Below are 19,960 nucleotides of genomic sequence, written 5' to 3' on the forward strand. Positions count from 1 at the left end.
CAGTCCATCTGATAATTGACACATTTTCTAACACAGCATAGTGATGCCCAAGTCAGTGCTTTCAGGCCGTGACTTCAGCTTATTGGAGACTGCAGCAGGGACTCCTTTTATCCCTCATACATCAGAATACACTGACAGCTCTCCCAAGCAGGGACGAGGCAGATCTCTCCCTCAGGAAAATGTATGCAAACACCTCCGGAACATTGTACTGGTTGCTAGGCATCACACTGGTGACATCTTTATGATAAACATGGTATGCAGAAGAAGGCCTAATAAAAGAATAACAAATTATTACATCCAGAGGGCAATTTTACAAGATTAACTGGTGTAATAAATAACCGCTGTAGTCAGAATACTGTGTTACCTTTTAAGGTATTTCACAGCAGAGTCTAAATGAACCAGCCTATAAAAACAGAGAATGTCTCACAGAAAATAATAAACTCATTCTTATATATTTTTAATACTCATTGTGATACCTATGTGTGGTATTTGGCTTGCTGCTTAGTAGCTTCAGCAAGTGCTTCCTCTAAAATAAGGCTATATATGCAATTCATACCAAGATGTCTCTGTTCATCATTATTTTTCCCTGCTGCTGGACATTCAGTACCACTGCAATCTACATAATATCAATTTGAACAAAAGCCCGTAGCATTTTATTTATAAAACTATTTTCATACATAAAACATTACAAAGAAAATGCCAGTAGCCAAATAGCTTTCATACTAATTATCAAATATTTTGATTTTTTTCTTTTTGCATGCTTTTTTTAATAATAATAAAAAAATCACCTCTTACATTCTACCTCTCTCCCTCCCTTCCTCTCTTCCATTCTGTCTTGGTTTCTCTCTTTTCTTCTGTAATTGTCTGAATATTTTGAATTTGTCTTTTACTAATTTTGTAATTTTAATTTTAGGGCTTTATATTTTACATTTAAAATATTATAGCCCTTTAGTTTTAAAAACAGCTTTGTGAGGAAAAAGGATCCTGCACTTGAGCCCTAGTGGACAGAAGCCCCTGTGTATTGTCATGTACTACCTTTATACTAATACATAAGTGCATTTTCATTTGCATTTAATTTGTAAATGAATGAGATGTGTGTTTTGCTGTGGTATATTTCAGTCAAAGTCCGAAGATTTCCCACAACCCATAAAAGGCAGAGCCTACATCTGGAGTTCAAAGGCCATGGATGTACAACAATTTATCATAAACTCTTCTATATTACTCTAACATAATACATTAACAGGATAACACAGCTATTTGTAAGCTGCAGCCCATTTGCAGCTGATTATGAGGTCATATTCTTGCAGTTCCACCAATTTGCTAAGAAATGCTTTCAGAAATGAAGCCACCAATCTCTTCGCTTGCAAAAAGACATGCTCTAGCTGGGGCATTTGCCCTGGTTTTAGTCAGAGGTGCTTCTGAGTGTTGGTCTGCTCCAGTCCTCTTCCAGATTTGGTTGTGTGCATTGCCTTTCCCCCTCCTGTGCTATGGGTAAGGCGTATGGGACTGCAGCCTGACATAAGCCAGCACCTCCCAAAAGTCCTTTTGCACAGCTGGTCAAAATTACTTTTTCACTCCCTGTAGGGAAGGAAAATTTCCAATAGAAACTCAGTGCCATTAGCTTCCTTGGTAGCTTAATCTAAAAGATGGCTTTACATGTATACAGAACAGTGTTTTACTGGGACAGTCAAAAAGACTGCAGCATTGTAAATGGGAAACACAGAAGATGCAGAAATACTTGCGGAAGTGCCAAAAGGGTAGATCTACGAAGGCAGTTATGTGGATCCCCAATCTGTATGCAAATTAACAACTCCCTTTCAAGCTTCCCTCCTATCCATCTCCATAAGCGAAACAGAAATACATGTGTTTTTACTGGTGGATTACCTGAGTTCACATTAAAAAATCATCTGTGATAGTCCTGCATGCTGAACTCAGATCTCCCAGATCTCCAGCAAAAAATGTGAAGCAATGTCACAGTGGAGAGAATAATGGGTGGTGCAAGATGGAAAAAAAATACAACTGGGGGAGGGGCTGAGAGTGGTACACATCTCTCAAGACACTGCTAAGAGGTGACACTCAGACATCATCATCGACAAGGATCAAGTGGAAGGTTCAAAGCAAGCTCCTTTCCTTCAGCAAACAAAACGATGCTCCCAATGGGTGTAAGCCATGGAGGAAGGCCAGGAGACAGCCCCATAAGGGCTGAAATGAGAGTCTGATCTAAGAGACCAGTCAGGGCAGCACTGGGGCGCGGAAAGAGGGGGGAACATGAGGGGCAGAAGATACCTGATCCAGAAAAGACCTTGAAATTTAGGGATTAATATGAACCCATGAATTTCATCAGACAATGTTCTTCAGTTTACAGATGGCTGAATATATATATCTTTTCAATCTGGTCAGAAGGTTATCAGTTGAATATGTGCTATTTGTAAAAACTGCCAAGAAAATGCAGGTCACTGGTAGGTAAATGTTAGAGTCAACACATTTTATAAGACAGAAAATAAAAGTGTTTCTGAATGCTAGCTGCTTCTGTTTTAACAAAACATAAGCAGTGACATAGTCTTCCTGCACCAAAACAAAATTTCATTGCAATAATTAAATACAATTAAAAAGCAAATTAATTATATAACTCCAAATAATTTTTTTTTTCTATATTACCTAAAACTATTGCATTGCTTCCTACTTCTTTGCAGATGTATAGTATTCAAGATTTTTATTTCATGTTTTCATTTGTGACCAGGCAGTTTTTGAAAACTAAAGGGCTCTTGAAAGATGAGAAGGATCACCAGTACTTATCTTTTATTAATTAGGTGCAAGACTCAATGCCTTTCTATATTAAAGATTAGTTCTTACAGCAAACAAATTTCACAAGATATTTTCACAGAGTGTTCTAATAAGACATGGGTGTCACAAAAGGTTTACTCCCACCCAGTTAGAGGTAATAACTTACATACCTAGAGGAGAGGTCAGTGTTCAAATGTGGAAATACTTGCATTCAGAATTCAATACTGTTAAGCTCATCTGTTAAAAGTAGCCAAATAAGTAAAACTCTAAGAAATTTCTCTATAAGAAACATTAAATAATTTATCATTCTTTAAACTTTGACCTTATCTCCAAATCCAAACTATAATTTAAGAAGTAATAGTTCTTTGGCTACAATTATTTCAGGGTATTCAGCATGAATACCTAATACTCAGTTGAGCAACAAAACAGTTCTAGGTGCTTTTTCATAGGTTTTATTGGATTTACTTATTTAAAAAGGGAGCACTGAATAAGTCACTGTCAGGAAGAGAAAAGCAGCTGGATGGAGCAGCGAAATGTGTTGTGCATGGGGATGTGGTAAATGCAACCTTTTGCTAAATACAAAGTACTTGGAACCACCTAGTTCTAAAGAGCTATTTGCACAAGACATTCATCTGAATGATATAAGGGGGAAGATATTCTTCATAATCAACAACCATTCAAGGGAAAATTGCACTTGGGAAGAAAAGGTAGCTCATCAGCAGCTCGCTTATCAACTCCACAGGCAGATCCTTGCATGCAGAAGCTTATGTATCAATGAAGCCAGACAAGATGTTTGGGAAGAAGCCAGTTCCTAACCCAGAGCAGATGCCTATAGTGGCATAACCTATTCAATCAAATGCACTCTGCAATTAAACACCACACAGATAAGAAAGATGGTCAAAACCCACTTCTGATGAGGTAAGTGGAAGCATTGGATCAACACTGTTTCAGAGTTTTCATTTTCTATTATTTGTACATCTATTATTGTATCTTTTAGAAAAAGAAATATCCAGTAACTTCTGACTGCAATGTTCAGTTGGAAAGAAGTCATATCTGCCCTTTAGAATTTTCTTGCTCGGCATTTCAAAAAGGAGAAGATCCATGCAACAGTCCCTGCAGCAGAAACCTCAAAAGGAAGCAATAATTATTTGTGATCAATGGCATCAAAAGATACATGAGATCATATTGGTATATTACAAATTGATCAAGCTAGACTGTCACAATGGCTCCTAGTGTACTTATAATATATACATTTTAGACATCTTACCTTGATTTTGTGTTAGAAGTCATCTGATTGTTAGTAACCATACATTATCAGGTCCATACCTACAACAGAAAAGAGAGGAGTGAGTTAAAGTTCTCAGAGCATGAATAGATCAACATCAAAATCTTCATACCATAAAGCAGCTGAATTTATGTATAACCGGTTATCAATATAAGATACTGGCTTTCTGAATACACATTTAATCACAAATTACTTGAGCCTGCTTTCCTGATGAGGTGGTTGACACTCCTCAATATCAATATCAATAGATCCATTTTGCAGATGTACATCATAGTACCTAAGTTCCCAAAAATTTGCACAGAAACTAGTAAAAAAAAATAAAAAAAAGTGTAAATCTGCCATTTAGAAAATCTTCCTACTGCCATTAGGCCTACTCACATTTGATCACTCTCACCTGAAATACAAGTCAGTGTTTTGAAATGAAAAAATGTTATGATGCATAGATTGTTTGAAAAAAATCAAAGTTAATGGAACTATTTGTTTATGTATTTTGAGATTATATAATTTTACATTTTTTTTTTAATTTTTATCAGAAAGAAGAATTTTCTGTTACCTACACCATCTATCTCACCTATCAGTTAATTTCTTGCAAAACCTTATGTATTTGTTGTGGGAGGAAAAGGGCCTGAGCACAGATGTCATTTTTTCAGTGGGAGAAAAAGAAACCCAGGTATAACGTACTCCTGGAGCACTGCTGGGAAAAGCAGTTGTTGGTCCCCTTCTCCAGGGTAGTCTAGAACCTCATTATGTGTACTCAGCCCTTCGGGGAAAGCTAAAATCACTTTCCAGTGATCTGACAACAGCAAGGAAAGTCAGTGAGCTGAGCATGAATAAAGAATATTTAAACAATTGCTATTTTTTGCATGAAATACAAAAGTGGGTTATTTTCCCCAGAACTGAATCGGACATCAGATCGAAGTGCCTGGACTGGGAAGTTTGTACAAGACTAATGCCAGTCCAAAACAAATTCAAGCAATCAAGATAGCCTTTCCAATGTTACTTGATTTTATTTGAAAACAGATGCTACAACCCCTCACTCAGAGGTGCAAGCAAGGTTCTCATCTTGCAGAAGGAAAGTTTGTCCTGGACAACAGAGGTAATGTGAAGACATTTCTTCCTCAGAGGCAGATGAGGCACCAGCACCTTGCCACCTTTTGTCTCTCCCAGCCAGCCTCAGGTCACCCTTAGAGAATCCAGAGTTCTGCTTTTTAAAGTTGCAGATTTTGCAGGAGGAATGGTTAGAAATGAAAGGAAACAATCTCAGCACATCTAGCAGTTGTTAGCTGTTTCTTTCACTTTGTTACAGTTCAGCAGACATGCAGGCAGATACTTCAAAACAAAGTCTTGCTATTAACACATGTTTTTACAGGTGCTGTTCCAGGAGGGCCGTGCAAACGAGGGGGAAGACTACAAATCCATCTTTGAAGGTCATTCAGATTGAAACATTGCTCCTCAAATAATATTCACTAACCTGAAATAAAAACAGTTCTTCCCACTTAGCTGCTATTTGTCATTTAGCGCTTTGTACATAATGTACATAGGGTATGTCCTGAAAAATTATCATATGCACATGGAGATATTTGTGGTTAGTCAGATGCAAACTGTGGAAACTTAGATGTGGTGTCTACCTGCAAGTTACACTTTTGAGGTCCCCATAGAAGCAGTGGAGACCTGGTCAGTACGCTTAAATCTGGAGTCATTCAGATGTGTGATTGCAAATGTTTAGTTTATTTCTGAATAGTTCTCCAAATCCTATTGGCTAGCTAAGCTTCTTTTGACTCTAATGAGAGCTCATAAATCCAAGTCATATGTAGGTAACAACCTACCGGCACTCTTGAGTTTAATTCCGTCACTTAAGTACAGGCATACAGTGCTACCCCAGCTGTGTCAGGACATTGCAGGTGGCTTCTAGGTCCTGTTTGAGAATGGCACACATGTCTTTTAGGAGACCTAAAAGTGAGATTCACCATCGGATTGTAGATATTTTAATTTATGGCCTTCAGCTACTTGCCTAAACACAAGTTGCTCTCCTAATGTGTTCGGGATTATCATGAGATATTTGCATAAGACTTATACAGCACTATGTTGGGTATTCAAATTTCTATTTTTGGCCAAGTCCTTAAAATAAGCTACTCTTCCTTCGTGGGCCACAACACTCCTTCCCACTCAGAACCTGGAGAGAAACATATACTCTAACGTGTATTATATACCATGCACACAGCTTAATGATAATGTTTTATGCAATACCACAACTGGTATCAATGATTGCCCATTAGAACTGGCTTTCAGCTGCAATGGGCCATGGCTGCGCTGACTGGTCACTCTGTTTCAGGGCCCAGACTCCCTGGGGCCCCCCACCCCTGTCCATGGCCCAGGACCCCACTGTAGCCCAGCCTGGAGCTCTCCGTCCTGTCCCTGTCTCATCCTGAACACTTTCCTGGACTTCTCTGATTGACCTTAGACCTGGCTCATGCCTCCAGCCAGCCAGCCAGCGGCCCCACCATGTTCTGTGCTGGTGATGAATGTGAACAGGTGGATTTTGCCACCCAGCTCTGCCACCTGAGTCAGCGAGACTGCCACTGCCTGGCTGTCCCACGCAAGTGAACCCTCTCCGACACTGAGGTCAGCACCAGCCCAGCTGAACCATTCTGCCTGGTGTAAGGGGTGGGATTCTCAGGTTAGATGAGGAACATGCTACACTAGCTCCTTAACACCAAAAAGCAAATAACATTAAGTGTCTAAGAAGTATCAAAGACCTCTTCCGCTGTAACTCTTATTTTCAAAATCACCACTTTGTTTCTTTTATTCAGTTTTAGCAATCAAGGATGGCAAGTCCCACACACAATATTAAAAATATTCTGTGGTGCTATTTATTATTTTTCATCATTCTTACATGTACTTTTGTCAGGCATGTTTTATATCTTTTTATCATAGTTGGGCTTTGCACACCATTAGTGTGCAGTGTTATCTGTATGTTACTGCTGTGGTTTGGGAAACATCTGAGCATGTCATTTTACCTGGTAGTTGTGTGAGATAGCTGAGACAAAAGATTTCTAGAATGTGGGGATTTTTTCCCTTTTGGCTTAGACGTTTGCAAACCGTTTTTCAAAGCCTGATTAAAACATTCCATTTTCCAATTGGCCTGAGAGCAATTCATGGATGAGTGTGCCTACGCTTAATGCTGCTTCTTCTAGAAATCTTACAGATTCACACAGATATGAAAAGAAGTCTGTCGTCAGAGTCTAGTTTCCAGATTTCCATTGTGAGTAAAACATTTTAAACAAGAACTAGATTACAGTTGTAGAAACAACACAGCAAATAAAGTTTGCTTTAGGCTGTTTGCTAATTAGTTACTGTGAGAATGTAAGGGCGGTTTGCTAGAGCCATTTTGAAAGGGTCAAGGATGTCTGTAGTCATCTATTATGAAAGAAGGACCAGGCAGCAGAATTTAATGCAAATAAATTGCACAGTTACACACAATTATACTTATTTTGAGAAATGGCTAGAAAGTACTACAGAATTTTATAGACTTCTCAGTTTGAAGCTATGTTATGGCCGTGGCATTAGAACTCAAAACCTTGAATTTTTTTGACGGTATCACAATCGGTTTGTTCAGGTTCATTAGAATAAGGAACTGGTGAAATGAGTTGGAGAGGACTCAGAAGAACACTTTTCCTTTTTTGGTTAACTTAAAACATTCTACAAGAAGTAGATTGATTTGAAAGTTAGGTGGCTTGTTTTCCCTCCATGCAGCTGGCTGGCTGGTGGGCACATCTCTTCTCCAAGAGCTGAGCTCTTCAGAAGACCTGCTGGTGGCAGGCACTCTTAGAGATGCCTGTTTTCTCAATGTCAGCGCAGGTCAGTTTCCAAGCACCTGTCTCATTTACCAGCCGCTAAACTGTTTTATAGAACTAAAAGCCTGATATTGTGAGAGCAGTGTCTGCCGTGGTCTCACCTTCATTACTTCTCATGTTCTCAGGGTTTCCAGGCCCACATGTGACCACCAGGCATGCAGCAGACTCGGTGCTTCCAAGGCGAATTAACAAAAGAAAAGATTGCCCTGAACTAGAAGAAAATATCTCTAAGAATTTAAAATATTTCCATGGACTTTAAATTCAATATCCTCACCAACTGTGATAGAAAGTACTGATGATTCCTACTCATCAAGAAAGATTGTGTTCATCCTCAATTAACTTATTTGATAAGTTGTTAAGGAAAAAAACCACAACATTGGCTTTATGGATTATGTTACACATTGTAGAACCAGAGTTACCTTCAGTTATGTTAGACAAAATTCATGGGCGGAAGTGTCTCATGTAGTTCTTACCAAAATTTCAATGTTTATGATCAAATACATACATCAGTTTTAACTATTGGGAAATAGGTATCTTACAAGAACATGTGTTATTAGTCTGAGACTCATAGGTAACAAGCAAAAATGTCACTCAGCACTTCCAGAATTGCTGAAAGTTTGGAATAAATTTGAGAGGAAAATATTTGATTGCAAAAGATCACAGGAAGGACTACAGAAGCCACAGATACTTGTTTGCATATTAGTATGTGGCCTAGGAATGGAATTTATACTTCTGTTTGAGATCAGGTATCTTAAAATCATTTAATCCTGTTCAATTGCCATACAGAAAAAAATCAATTTCCAACCAACTTCATGTGTACAATACAATGCAGAAACTCTTCAGAGTCTGCTGGTGTATTCTCAAGCAAAATAAAACTACGCAGTAACAACAGACTCAAAAATAGGTTTGCAAAATCAGCAGCATCCTTCTTTAGGCAGCACTAAATAAAAGCATAAATCCAGACTGTCAGTGTGGAAGTGCCTCTGTCTTCCTGTTAGTGAATTTTATAAAGTATGTAATTGAAACAACGTGCCCAGAATGTTCTGCAAAATTTGTCCCATGCATCAAACAGTAAGAATATTGAAATGATGCTATGAAAAGTCTTAACAAATAACAACACAGAATAAGATAAGCTAACCTCTGAAAAAAAGGGAAGCTGGAAAAGTACTTTCTCTGTAAGGCATTCTACCCAGGGATTTTCTGGTGTTTTTCTAAATACCCCTCAGAGGCATCTACTACTGGCCATGTTGGGGGAATCAGGAACAGAATAAACAGACCACTGGTCTAATTCAGGATGATAACACCTGTGCTACATGGAAACCCTTTGATAAGAAAAGATTTTACATATCACCAGCATTTAATGCCCTCCTGTCTGTGGGAGTGTGTGATTGTCCCTCAGAATCATTTTATTCAGCTTGCATAAGTTCAGATGCATAAAACTATCCCTTTTTTCCTTGTTGGCAAGAATTTGAAACTCCTACTCTGGGAGCTAGCGCATTCTATGAAGCCATTCTTCTTCTGCTTTTGTAGCTCCTAGGACAGCTTTTTTCCCCAGACAAAGTCAGACATCTAAGTTCCTGTTGTATGGGAATTACTTTTTTTCTGATGCACCACTGCCAGTGCACAGCCCAGTGTCGGACTCAGCACAGCCTGTCGCAATGGAGACAGAGGTTAAACAAGGAGGTTTATTCAGTTCTGTTGGGGAAGAAACACATCCATTAACAACTTAGAGGTTTAAAGCAGTCAAAAGGCCCATTTCAAGAATAAGAGTGTCAGTTTTCACAATATTGAACTCGGCAGGTACACAAAGAGTGTCATGTGTCACCAGTGCAATATGATAGCCAAGTGCAAGGGTTGTTTCCTTCAAGTCTCCTAAAGTAGTTCAGGCTTCAGAACCTTTGAAAATATTGCAGATGCAGGCAGAAGTGACACAACTGAACCAGTGCCTGGTGAACTGAGAGTAGTTCAGTAAAGTGAGGCTGTCCTCCGGGGAACAAGTGTCCCAGGGTGCAAGTGCCATTGTAGAAACTTATTTCAGGAACAAAACAAGCTGAACTGCATTTATCTACACTGAATTCTAAAGCTGGGAGTGGAGGACTAGGAGTCGATCACAACCTTCCTGGTGAATCAAAAGCTGTATTTCAATTTGCCAGGCTCTTAGGAACATTTGTGCCAAATGAATCATAGGCCAATGGCCAGCATTTGCTTTAAGTTTAAATGAAATTCCTTTCAGAGCAGATGCAGAAACAAAACAGTAACCACCTTAGCAAACCGCACCTGAGTGGTGGGAGAAACAGAGCATATGAAAGGAAAATTAGGAGGAATTGGAGAAAAAAGGAAAGGAAAAGCAGAGGATTAGATCAAATGTTACAGGGAGGGAAGGGGGTGGAATAAGGGAAGATGGGAAAGGGGGCTTTAGGACTAGGAGGATCCTCAGCAATGCTCTGCATGTTTCATAACCCATTTTGACAGGTTGTGGTGATAATCATACTAAACATTGAATATTCGCTTCACTGATTAAGAAATTATATCAGAGAGAATGTTAGTCATATTTGTAGCCAGTAGACTTTTTTTTGTATGAAAAAGAAGAAAAAGAGACATTTCTGTTTTGAAGCACATTTCACATTAGCACTGGTCAATCTGGAATTTACTGCAAAGAATCCCAGTTTAAGCAGTAATCGGCATCTCTCAAAAAATACTGAATATCAAGAAATTTTTCAGGAACTTACATAATCATTCAAATTTTTTTTGAGCAGGACCACCTTCCCCCCCCCCCCCCCCCCGAGTTTCCCTAGACAGTTCTCAAAGTCTTCACTTGTCCTTTTCTTTCTCTGACTTAGCTCCTTATATGCTACCATCTCCATTACACCCTCTAATCCCCTTGCATGATATAAGAAATATTTCCTATTTCCTTGATAAATCCACCAACTGCAGGGGTTCACACTCCACATGAACTCGTTAGGGGTGTGCATATGTGAGTGACAGAGATACCCCATCAGCCTTAAGTGTTATGATTGCTGTCTAGAGCAAGCTCACTTCCTCAATGAAGCAGGGCCAAGATAACTGTGCTCCCATGAATTAATAGGCTGTCGTTAGTTAATACCAGAATGAATATCTGAGGCTGTTTTATTTATATATTTATTTTACAAGGGCTCTGTAACTTTAGTATGTAAATTATCTCAGGTTAGATCTTGAAAAGCTATACCCACAACTAGGGTCAAACTTTCACAAGAACTCTCTTCCCTTTTACATATTTGAATAACATTGCCAGTGGTGCTGATGACTTCTGAAAATTAAGCCACTGTCATTAGGTGGTTAAACTGGAACTGTGTGGTGCTGAGTTCTTTTGGAAATCCATTCTAAAAACATGTCTCTATTTTAACTGTTGCTCTTCCATGGTTTAGTTTTGTCATGCTGCCACCAAATAGCATCATTATCACTCGTACGACAGCATTTTCATATTTTCTACATTTTGATTAAAATACATTCAGCCTAATTAGAAATGTGAAATCAGGATGGATGATAGCAACCCTAGAACCACACTTCAAACACTGGTACAGACATTTCAGGAAGGGGTCAGAGAAATAAAATACAGCTCATTAGCCTGAGGCTATGAGTGATCCACCAACCATACAGAAAATTGGCAGCCCTTCTGTCTTTTGTCCTTAAGGAGCCTGTGTATTAAACTAATTGTTAAATATAGCAAACGGACTGGCACAGCAGTCAGACTATTTTTTGCACATGTAAAATAGTGGGGTTATTTGGATTTCATTGAAATGCTTTCCATATATGTTTTACAAATGTGCAAGCACTTACATGCTTCATAGAAAATCTTTAGTACTGGCTGGCCTGAGATTTTAAAGGAGCCGCTCTAGTGTAAACTGCCTAGTTAGAGAAAAATAATAATAATATATATATAGATATATTATTTACAAGGCAGAATACATTAAAATGTATATTGAAGCATTGTTTTGATGGCTAATTCTTAGTAAGGTTGGAGTTGTTTTTGTATGTGGCAACATTCTTTAGAGGTATTTTGAAATGCTTGGAATAGGAGTGAAAAATCTTATTGTGTTCATTATTCATGCTACAATTTTCTAATTTATGTACACATATTTATAAAGACTGTGACATGCTTCTCACTTCTGAAATGAGAGTTTTGAAGTTAAAAGCTCTTGGGATGGTGATGGTCAGGAATTGCTGAGTAAGATTTGTTTAATACTAACCAATATTATTCCTTATAAAATTCTCATTAAAAAGTGGTGATGCAGCACAAAGACTTTGTTGGTGATAATGAAGATTATTTCATTCTATTTCCTGATTGGAATTTTTAGATTATACCAATCCATTGTCCACAACCTTTTAGAGATATAGTATAATATTACCATAACAAAGGAGGATACTCTATGCACAGAGAACATTGCTATAAGAAGAAATTGGAAACAGCAAATAAAACAATCTGTGACTGGAGAAGAATGGGATGTGGGGGAAAGAAGGAAATAGGATAATTAATTTTATCTAACTTTACTTATAGAGAAGACAGGTCTATAGTCTAATTTCGTTGTTTATTATCCTCCATCTCTTAACTAAAGAGTTTAAAATTTTCCCCTGTGATGGTTTACATGAAGAGCCAGTGGATTTGGTTTTTATTATTGAATTTAATTGTTTGTAACATGTTAACACCAAAAAAATCCATGTGAGACAGAAATATCTGATAGCTTCTGTGCATAAATTTAAGAAGAGCTGTTCTCTGAAGAAGACATTTACTACCCCCTGGTCAGAGTTAGTCCCAAAATTCTAGAATCAGTAGCTTCTTAGGAATATTTCTTATGTCAAAGAGTATTTTCAATGTTGTATAACTTAGGATACGTAACTTGGATTATTATTTCAGACACTTCTAACCTTTCTACAAATCAGATCATGAATTTGAGCACAAATTCTTATGTTTTTTCCCCACTCTAAGCTAGACGTTTAGTAGAGTTTATGTCACAAAAAAAGTAGTTCACTTTGAGTTACAAAAAATGGAAGAATTCTTTGTGTTAAAAAAAAGTTTTAGAAACACAAATTGAAAACAACACCCACAGCTCATATGTTTGCAGCACAGATAAAGATTACAGAATTTAACAAATATGCATTTATTTGCATCATATTGCTGAGGAAAAGAGTTGATTTTAGGAGGATTACTCATGTGCTTATAGCTGAACTTATGCTTTTGTGGGTCAAGCATGCAATGAGCAGAGCTAGTAGGACTAAACTTCTGTTACTTACTTTATCATCCTTCCCCTCCCATCAAGTAAATAAAACTTTAAGCCCTCTGTGGTTGTTTCCAGTGTTTGTAAAAGTCTTACTTCCATTCCAGAGGAATCCTTGCTGCTTCAATATGTGCTATATGCAATGATCACACATGAATGGGTGGTGATATAAATGTAATTGTATTCCAAACAGCTAAATCATTGCTGCAACCAAATCAAAGGCAAACTTTCACTGCCCTCAATAACTGAAGAATTTGGATTTAAATAAAATCAGTTGGCAAACAGCAGCAAGGGAGGTTGCTGTCGCATTCTCTTCCACCCTTACTTGTATTAGAAGTTTGTCCTTAATGTATTTTCCTTTTTATTTTTAATGGCAAAAATACATCCATATGATGGAAATGATGAGATACAGTTGTGGTTTGAGTTGTGAATAATCTAATTCAAGTTATGAATTACCTTAATTTAAATATTTACAAGATTATGATACAAAGAAAACTGGATTATTGATTTAAGGTCAGAATTGGTTTTAATTGTTCTTAGAAAAATTCCATTAGTTACAACAAAAAGTTCATTATTTTTTGGTTTTTTTTCTCAAAATCATGTATTCTCAAACTGAAGCTGACATTAACAAATAGACAAACTAAGTATTCATACCACTATGAACTGGTATCACAAATACTATCCAGACTTCTTTGTTTCTCAACTTTAGTATATGAAAAGGTGTACTAAGAAAACATAAAGCTACTGGTGAAAGGAAAGCTATCAAACGTAATGTCTATTATTTTCAAATTCACAAACTTTTTATACAACATTGGTAAAGCTAAAGCATGGTTTAATATCAAGTGGGCTTGAAAAAGTCTCTTTACACATTATCTATTACTTGCACTTAGACAGATAGACAGTGCAGGCAACAATAAATGAAATAGAAAATAGCATTTTTAAAGAATAGAAACAGCCTTCCAAGACCAGTGTAATTTTTCCTATGAGCTACAATCACATAGGCAAATTCTGCATTCCTTTCCTTAATGCAGACAAGGCTGCTCAGGTCCAGAGTCACCAAAGTATTTTAAATCCCTTGATCAGCTAGGACCATCAAAAGGAAAAGATAACATAGCCAGATTCCTCTAGCATGATGCTTTAATCCAAGTCAAGACTTATGGGTACTTGTAAAGTAATATTAAGCAACCTAAGCTGTATTTAGTAAACCCAGAAGCCATGAAAATGGTCCAGAAATCCTACATTCAAGAGTACATCAAAGACCTAAATCTTCCACAGGCCATTCAAGCTGTAGCCTGCATTGTCTTCAATTGATTTTATACCAGCATTAAGTCAGAAAAACAGTAAAAAGTCATTGGATGTTTTCATGACACATATAGATATTTTTCCTAAAACAAAAGTCTCCCGATTGTTTAAAAAAGTGTATTTTACATGCCTGCCTTCCTTTTCTAGTATCATGAAGCAGAACACCTAAACACTCTACCTTGTGCCCTGTAAAAGCCTTTTGTCTTCTGTGAAGCAGTGCTGGGCCTTCTGTGAACACTATTATGCATCAAACAAGAAATGTTAGTACCAGGTCTCTGTAAGGTTAAGGTTAACTGTGCAAATTCAAAGCAAACCAATATTTTTTTATTTTATTTTTTTTATCTGAAGGAGGTATACAAGGTTTCTGTGTATGCAGAAACAAATCAGATCAAAACCATACATTTTTCACAATAATGTACGTAGAATTAATATTACAAAATGTCTTAGCCTGTTACAATGGACCATTTAAATCACAAGACAATTGTACAAAATGCACACATTAGGGTTATGGTTTCATTTATACCAATTTAAAAACATAGTAACAGCACTGTAGTTTGTTGAATAAATATTGTAACTAAGAGAGGTTTCAAATGCATCCTCCTTATAAAATCTCATAACTAAACCTGTTGCAAAGTGTTAAATACTGGTGTGGGTTTTTTCCTTCTATCAGTTTAGGCAGAGGAAGAAAAGGTTTAGCAAACCCTAATACTATCAAATAGTTTGCTTCTCATTTTATCTATTTCCATCCCTGAGAGTGCAATAGAAACAATTAACCAGATTTCAATTAACTGCTTGAAAAATCACCAGCTGTTTTTTCTTAGTCACTTAAACCTTTCATTCTTGACCTAGATTTAGCAAGCAACACAAAAAATAGCAAGGTTTTTCCCCAGGAAATTTGAACCTGTAATATATTTATGACAATGGGAAAAGAGTATCTCTATGGAAAACTGGATTTAAAGTGATTGTCCATTTCACCATACCTTTATTTTTTTTTTTATTTTACTACATTGAGACCAACTTAGTTATCAAGAAAATAGGAAGCTAACAGTGTGGTTTGAATCAGTTGAGAAACAAACAGAATTCACTACAGACCTGTAAATTCATCTCAACACTAGCCTCAAGCAAGTCTGTTTTTCCCAACCTGATCATCTTGCCAACAGAGCCTCACAGGATTTTTAATTTCTGTGATGCTTAGTTGATATATGTGAGTCAATATATATGTATATGATGTGAAACTTTGAGATTTTCCACATAACAGATCATAACACTATATACTGGTGAAAAAGTGCATCATATAACATGTTGGTAGTTGACTAGCAATGGGCTTAAATGGTGGCTGAGATGGGATCACCAATTTAATTTTCACATTATTATTGAGATTTGCAATGACGACCAATACACAGCGCACTTCACCCCTTCTGTCTTCTTTCCCATGTCCTTGCAATAGATTATTTAAATCACATAAATATTTAATGCAAGTGTCTCATAAGTTATTGTTTATTATGCTTGAGCACAGGTCCATAGCTGAGATGCAATCAAAGATCAGAGCCATTGATAGATGCTTTCTGTGAGCCTTTTCCAAAACATCTTAACAAGTTTTGGTCTGAAATAGACTGGTCTTGTAGGGCCAGGCAGATTTTACTACACTGAATCAATGCACAAATGGCTGTCCTTGCACAAAACAGAAAGCACAAAACCCTACAGGGTTCAGAAAAGAAAATCGTCCAATACTCTACGTCATGGTTTAAGCTGGCAGGCAGCCAACGAACACACAGATGCTCACTCACTTCTCTGCCCCTGCAGTGGGGTGGGAGAGAGAACTGGGGAAAAACAAAATATTCATGGGCTCAGATAAAGACAGCTTAATAGGACAAAAAAGGGAGGGATACTGCTACTACTACTACAGTAATAATAATAATAATAATAATAATAATAATAATAATAATAATAATATACAAGTGATGCACCATGCAACTGTTCATCACCTGCTGACCAATACCCAGCCAGTCCACGAGCAGTGGCCCCTGGCCAGCTTTCCCTTTAGTTTACATAATGAGCATGACACCATATGGTATAGAATATCCCTTCCTTTGGACAGTTTGGGTAGTCTGTCCTGACTGTGTCTCCTCCCAGCTTGCTGGTGGGGTGGCATGAGAAGCTGAAAGGTCTTTAACCTAGTGTAAGCACTGCTCAACAACGACTGAAACATCAGCGTGTTATCAACATTATTCTCATCCTAAATCCAAAACACAGCACTGTACCAGGTACCAGGAGGAAAATTAACTCTATCCCAGTCAAAACCAGGACACACTGTTACACCTGTAACTCCAAAAGAGAGTCTGTATGCTGAAAGGCTCTTGGACAATGTTTTGTGGTGGCTGAAGTTTTTCATTTAGCAGGCTACATTTCCCATTGGCAAAAGACAGAGAATAGAAAGTTTCTGTGACTGATGGAACTGATCATTTGGAAAGTGCATATCTGGACAAATGTAATAGGTAATTCAGAGGTGAAGCCAAATAAATGTACTCAGGATGTTTTCTGAAGAAATCAAGCCAATTGGAAAAAACACCAGGAGGAAGATGAGGTGGATGAAACTGATCTTTAAATTCATTCCACCATTTTTTTGCATCAGATAAATCCATGATCTGGAGAAAAATAGTGACTTTTTTTTTTTATTTGGTAGACAGTATTAAAAAAAGTAGAAAACTTCTTTTCAGGTAAACACTCAAAATTATATAAGAAGTTCAGTTTAGGTCACAGTAACTGAGGGGAAATTTCCAGAGATGGAAATTCACCTTGTTACAGCTCAGTTTGCTCATCTTTAAAATGGGAGTTGTAAGTGGCGTTTACTTGCGACAAACACAAAAATAGAGTTTTACATGTCTACAGCGAAAGCAGCCAGGTAAGTATGAATGATTGCCTCAGTTTTACAGATACAGTGTCTCAAGATGAGAAATATTTCAGTAAGTTGTCAACAGTGAAAAGTATTGTTGTTTGTGGTAAAGTATTCTTGTAGTGATCATGGTAGTAAAATCCGATTTCTCCCTCTTATTGCAAATTTTTTATCCTCCTTAAAAAAGTGACAAACTCTTTTGTTCCTTCTCTGGCTCTTGCTTCATTATTTAAGACATCATCCATGCTCATTGTAGTGGTATCTAAATTTGTATTTTCAGGCCACTTATGATGACTTTTGTATGTTTGTGCACAAAGCAGAGAAAAAAAAGTCCGTTGATTTTTTTGTAAGTTACACTATATTTGAAACAGTGAGGACAGCACAAAGATGTTTTTACTAGTAAACTGTGGAAACATGACATGGAAATCATAGAATAGAGGAAGCATGCGGAGCGCATGTAATACCAACATATCTTTTTCTTACAAAGTGTGTTATATCACCAGAGGGACACTTTAAAATGAAACCTTTCAAAGTTTTCAGATATTTCAGTGGCATGCACATTTATAGCCAGCAATTAAACACAGAAATTATGGATAGAATGCAATTGGAAGTGAAAATCTAAAAAGTCTGCACTGATCTAAGAAGACAGCCTGATGCAAAGCATCATTTCCCAAAGGCCCTTCTGTCTTCTTAGTTTTGAAACATACACTAAACCAGCTGCCAAACCTGGCTTTTAAAATAGAGGCTACAAAAAAGGTGTTCTGCATTTTCAGTACATGCCACTTTACAAAGGGAAGCAGCACTGTCTGGCTGCCATATAGTCAGGCAAAAGGGAGCCAGCTTGCAAGTGATTAGAATGATGAAACTGGAAAGGATTAGCCACATTATCCAAACATGAAGCAATAGGCTAGTCAAACTAATCCCAGAGGAATAGTTAAAGGAAACAAATGACACGACAGACATAGGGTTACTCCTCAGTAAGATAGCATTAGAGCATGTGGTACTTGAACTCATGTTCTGCTCACATATTTTCTGAAAGCGTATGCAAGCAGGGAGAAGGTAAGCCGACGTGTCTGTGTGACAATATTGAGCTAGTTTTATTTCAGATTCTGCATGTCTTATCTGACTTTTAAAATAATTAAAATGTTATTAGACTGACTGATATCAATGGAACATCCACATCCTGTGGAGCCCTTAATTGCAGGAAAAGAAGGGTAATGATCCAGGTTTTAATATGACTGTGTCTATTGTGCCCTGTTGGATGGATTTATTATGCAGTGAGTGAACATCCTTTTTTCCTCATTATTTAATTATTTTGGAACTGTAAGAAGTACTTCCAGTGCTAATCTCAACATTTATATTTTAGAAGGATAAATTAGCCCCAAATATTTTTCTTTTATAAAAACTTATCACATATGGAAATGATACTCCGGCTTTATATTTACATATTGCCAGATTTTTGTCCATACATAAATTTGAGTGATAAATTATTGCAAGACCTATTAAAATTAAAAAGAGATGAAAGCAAGACATGTAGTGGTTATTTCTAGAAGACCTAATTCAAAGTCTATTGGGTAAAAAAAGAGTCCTTCCAAATTCACATATACATTATAACTGGGAATGCAAAGTAAGAGTAAGTCTGCATTCTGATTGAAATTACCACACATACAAGGAAGGACTTAGATGAAGGATAAAACAGAAACTAAGCTGTTGCTAATTATCCTTCTGATGACTTCAGGGTGCACCACAGATATGGGCTTTTAGGTGGGAGGGAGAAGGGTGCTGGCAGAGCCGTAGACTTCTACTCAGCATGAACCTTGTCTGAACCAACTCACACAGATGCATTCCCCTCATGCCAGTGAGCCCAAATGGCCATCTTTCTCTTCTTTCAAGCCAAGTGCAATAAATAGTCCATTAAACAATCCTTGACTGCAGAGGGAAGTTTTAAGGAATGCATGACATCAAGTTACTACATTGTACCAGAGGTAGCTCAGTCCTTTACAGTGTTTCTGACTGATACATAGAACATGATTCAGAGGGATATCAAAGTCCTTCAATGGACGATTATGAATTACTCTGCCTAAAAAGTTTCTTAACAAGGATCAATTAGCTCCTGGCTTCTGTACTGACACTTGAAGGTGCACAATTCTACCACGTTTTTGTCTCAGTTTAATGAGTTGTTGAGTATTCTTATTGTTCATATTCAATTCTTACCTTGTTAAAGATCCAATAATCAATTGGCTTCAATAACACCCTTTAACAATTATTTCCCCAGGTTAATTGTACATGCTATCTAAAAAGTATTTCCTTTCACTTTTTCTCAGCTGCTTGATAAAAGTTTTTTTTTGTAACCTTTTTAGAAGAGCTGAATTTGGGAAGAGCTTATCAGGTTCTGAAGGAGTGTAATCATCCATTCCTAACCAAGTGATATATTAGATCATTTATTTGTGGCAAGACAGACATTTCAATGGTGCTTATTGTTTCCCATAATGAAAGGTTTAAATCTTCCTTTAGATTCCTCTGAAATTTAATTTTTGTTGATGGAGGCAGCAGGTTTGTGCAAGATTTTTTTTTTTTTTTTATGTCAGGG

This window comes from Falco peregrinus, chromosome 3, assembly GCF_023634155.1.
Source record: "Falco peregrinus isolate bFalPer1 chromosome 3, bFalPer1.pri, whole genome shotgun sequence".
NCBI classification, from domain to species: domain Eukaryota; kingdom Metazoa; phylum Chordata; class Aves; order Falconiformes; family Falconidae; genus Falco; species Falco peregrinus.